Raw genomic sequence first — 4,757 nt, 5'->3', positions numbered from 1 at the left:
ATTTGTATATTTTTCTTTCAGATTTTTACCCCCTTCCAGAAGCCTATTCTTTGGCACATGAACAGTTCCTTCATGGGATGAGCCTAAACTAAGGGTATGTTTGGTTTGTGCCCTACCTAGCCCTACCAAATGTTATCAAGAATTGTCTTGCCAATTTTTTGGTTAAGAAATCCTCCACCCACACTTGACCAATTATTTGGAGTTAATGGCATCCGCGGTCACATAACTTGTCCCGCATGTGCACTTAAGTCACACATGTTACAAACCGAACTAACCGGTCACACAACTTGTGAAACGTGTGCACCCTAGGTCACAAAACGGTTTGATTTCCGGCTTTTGGCAAAAACCGGTAATGCGCTGACCACATGAGGTGCTTGGTTCAGTCAATTTTTTTCACGGAACCAGTCGCGCGCTATTTCGAAGCATGTTTATTCGAAACACAATTATTCCAGGCTGTTAAATGACTCTTTTTGCTGTCAAATATGACCAAACTGAATCGCGTTCAACAGAGAGAAAAAATTAGGGGGGTTTGTGTAAATTGTGACTACCCAATCTACCTCATGTGGTCAACGCGTGACCGGTTTTTTGCCAAAAGCCGGACATCAAACCGTTTTGTGACCTTGGGTGCACACGTTTCACAAGTTGTGTGATCGATTAGTTCGTTTTGCAACATGTGTGACTTAAGTGCACATGTGAAACAAGTTGTGTGACTGCGGGTGCCATTAACTCAATTATTTGGCAAGAATTTGTGAGAGAGATGGTGGGACACCCATTGGCAACCAAAATTTTGGCACTAACTCGAACATAAACCAAAATGCAATAGGCAGCAAACTTTTTGGCAGGCTAGGGTCGGCAACAAACCAAACATACCCTAAATATTTTTGGCACCTTTTGTTCCGTAAGTCAATCGAAAGGGAGATGGTGGGTCTTTATTCTGCGTGATGCTAATGATGAAGCAACGGGTGCATGTGCTGGAGCAATGCAATATGTGCATGATGCCCTCCAGGCTGAAGCTGCTGCGAGTCCTGCTGGCCTTCGATCAATGGTCAAGTTCATGGGGTATAAGCAAAGTCCAAGTGGAGACCGGTTCCCAAAAGCTGGTTCAAGCCATCACAATCACAGCTACTGTACATGCGTGCTAGTTTTCTTCGGTGGCGTTGGAAATTTTGTTGAATATTTCAGTCGAACGGTGAATATTAGGTGCTGAAAGCTTTCTCTTGAGCACTTGCCCGTGACAAAAGCAATAATGCAAAGTAGCCCCTTGCAGCATGTGTGGCCTCAGTTGCTCCTTTGACAGTTCAAGTCAATCCTCGAGTCAACTCCTTCAATCTTCAGTTTAGATACGCTAGGTGATCTCCACCTCTTCTCGGCGTTCCGCCAGACCATCATCTCCATGGCCTTATGCAAGCTCGCCATCAGCGGCCTCCTCTTTATACTTCTCCACACGCCCCTCGCCGCCGCTCAGCCTCTGCCATGGCAACTATGCAACGACACGGCGAACAGCACGTACTGGGCAAACATGCAAAATCTAGGTAGCTCCCTCCCAGATTTCGCCTCCACCTCCCCCTCCCTTTTTGCAGCGGGCAAGTCGGGCACCATTCCAGACGCCATCTATGCCCTCGCACTCTGCCGTGGCGACACTAACGCCTCCTCCTGCGCCGCCTGTGTCTCCTCGGCCATCCGAATGATCGTGGAACTCTGCTCGCTCATCCAGGAGACCATCTACGACGACACCTGCATCCTCCGCTTCTCCGACAAGAACTTCCCGCACAACCCACTCGATAACAGAGGGATGGTCTTAGTTACCAAGGGCAGCGCCGCGGTTGCTCCGACCTTCACGGCAGCCGTCGGTCGACTTGTCACGCAACCTTCGAATACGCAGCCGGAGACCCAGTTCGGCGGTTCGGCACGGGTGAGGAAGCGTTCGACGAGAAATACCCCAAGATTTACGCACTGGCGCAGTGCACACCGGACTTGACCGCCCAAGACTGCCGGACTTGCCTCAGGAACATATCTGGGAAGTTCATGCCCCGGTATTTCGTTGGACAGCCGGGTGGGAGAGTATATAGCGTGCGCTGCAACTTCCGTTACGAGACGTACTCTTTCTTCAACGGCCGGCCGCTTGTGCACCTGCAGAGCCCGTTTGCACCACCGCCTTCATCGCCGCCACAGGCGGCCGGAGGTGAGTTCAGTTCAAAGAGTTTCATTTTTTTTCAAGGACATTCAATCTGTAGGATACTTAATGAGCATATAATATATATACCTCAAATAAAAGTAGCTCAATTTTTGTTTTTTCAGGTTTTGATTCATCTGCATATAGAAGGAGAGATAAGAGAACTGGAGTTCTAATAGCCATTGTAGTGCCTAGTGTGGCAGCAGTACTGTGCACCTTAGTAGTAACATGTCTTTATTTCTGGAGGCTGCGGAAGAGACAAGCAGTAAAATTATTACGACCAGGTAAATACTCTATATTCACTTCAACTCATATAAATTCCGTAGCATAATTGATAAAGCACTTGACCGATCACATGTAGGGAAAGCAGGGTGTGCTTTATTCCCAGAAATAAACAGGGTGTGCTTTAACTGAATATGAACTCTGTCTGCTCAATTCTAATTATCACGGTAACCTTAAGGAGAATAATTGCTGCCAACTTGTACATGAAAAAAAGCTACCAGGATCTAGATAGTCAAATAATTTCCTCAAACTCAAGCTTATTTCATTGGTCATTTATACTTATGTTCAGGAGCCTTTTGTTCCACTTTAATTTGTTACCATGTGTTTCTTATTCTGATTGTTTCATCTCTTGTTATCGTAACTTATTCAGGACTAAAGTCTTTAACCGGTATTTTTGCCTGCTTCATTGTTTACTTGTCTCTTCCAACAGATTCAACTAGTTCAGATGACATTCCTAGCATAGATTCTCTCCTCATTGATCTCTCGACACTACAAGTTGCTACAGATTACTTTGGTGAACACAAAAGGCTTGGTGAAGGAGGATTTGGCGTTGTTTACAAGGTACCCATCTGCCAAACATATGTATCTCTATGGTTTCTACATTTTCCAATTAGTAAATTCATTTACTTGTGCCTAGGGAGATTTACCAGATGGTCAAGAAATAGCGGTGAAGAGGCTCTCCCAGACTTCCAGGCAAGGAATAGAAGAGCTCAGAACTGAGCTACTTTCAGTTGCTAAGCTGAATCACAAGAATCTTGTCAGACTAGTTGGTGTTTGCTTGGAGGAACGTGAGAAAATACTTGTTTATGAGTACATGCCCAATAGAAGTCTAGATACCTTCATCTTTGGTGAGTGCAATTTTCTAAATATTTTCATCACGAACAAAATATCTGACGAGGATGTGGTGTTGTCAAATGCTCAAAGCTAAACTGCAACAGTTTGAGCAATAGACCTTCCATCTCTAAATAAAGTTGATCTTTATTCTTTGAGTGATAGATGTTGTGAAAGTCAAGGAGCTGGACTGGAGCAAGAGATTCACGATTATAAATGGAATCACCCGTGGCTTGCAATATCTTCATGAAGATTCTCAACTAAAGATAGTTCACCGGGACCTGAAAGCCAGTAATATTCTTTTAGACTCTGATTACAATCCTAAGATTTCTGACTTTGGCTTAGCAAAGATATTTGGAGGGGATCAATCACATATTGTTACTCACCGCATTGCTGGGACATAGTAAGTATCCTAAGCAATATCCTAGATGGTTATTAATTGGTACAATCACGTAGTGCCCTGAACTTTCACATTAAACTTTACGCTCTTGTTTCAGTGGGTATATGTCGCCAGAATACGCGATGCGTGGTCAATATTCGACCAAGTCAGATGTCTTTAGCCTGGGTGTTTTGATTTTAGAGATCGTTACTGGAAGAAGAAACTCTGGATTCTACGACTCTGATCAAGATGTTGATCTTATAAACATCGTAAGTTCATATGTATATGCTCATAAAGTCTAACGTCTAATCTTTGTTACCAAGTGAACGTCTAATCTTTGTTATGTAAGACACACTACTGCAAGCTTTCACAGTAAATCTGAACAGTTCAACACCAATTTGTTGCAGACTTGGGAGCACTGGACGAGGGAGAAAGCCGTGGAGCTGATAGATCCATCATTGAGGAACTGTGGTCTCATTGACCAGTTGTTGAAGTGCATCCACATCGGGTTATTATGTGTTCAGCAAAAGACTGCAGATAGGCCTTCGATGTCAGCAGTAAACCACATGCTTACAAGTAACGATGTGCATCTCCCATCTCTGACCAGACCAGCCTTTTGCAACCAGGAGATTGGTGCCAACTCTGAACCAAATCTAGTAGGTAATGCAAGAAGAGCATCGTCAAATGAAGTGACCATCACAGAACTTGCGCCCAGATGAGTGTTAACTGAGACCTGAAGGAATTGGTCCTGCAACCCCTGTTTCAGGCTTTTGTTTGTAAGAAATAAACCAATTTTTGGCTTTATAAAACCATCTGAAAATCTCACCGTTACATTCCCATAGCGTGCTGCCTGAGCACGTGGTTAATTCAGAGGCAAGGAACTGAAACAGAAATGTATCATAAGCTGAATCATCTTTCAACTTGACAGCGGGTTCGATCTCACCGTATCTCCAACCGTTGGCAACTACCACACCAACTGCCCCAATGTTATCCTTCATTCCTAGACCGATTTATGCTTTTGCTAGATGCCTGGGCAGTGGAATTGGTTCTGTAGTTGATCTTGATCATCACTAGCTAGCATCTGCACTTGAT

General features: G+C 44.3%; 1 pseudogene; it reads left to right on the top strand.

Moving 5' to 3' along the window:
* The first annotated feature begins 979 nt into the window (after positions 1-979).
* LOC124664580 lies at positions 980-4,537 on the top strand (annotated as a pseudogene).
* Positions 4,538-4,757: the final 220 nt, after the last annotated feature.

Source organism: Lolium rigidum, chromosome 6, assembly GCF_022539505.1.
Source record: "Lolium rigidum isolate FL_2022 chromosome 6, APGP_CSIRO_Lrig_0.1, whole genome shotgun sequence".
Taxonomy (NCBI): domain Eukaryota; kingdom Viridiplantae; phylum Streptophyta; class Magnoliopsida; order Poales; family Poaceae; genus Lolium; species Lolium rigidum.
This window is presented reverse-complemented; position numbering and strand designations above follow the sequence as displayed.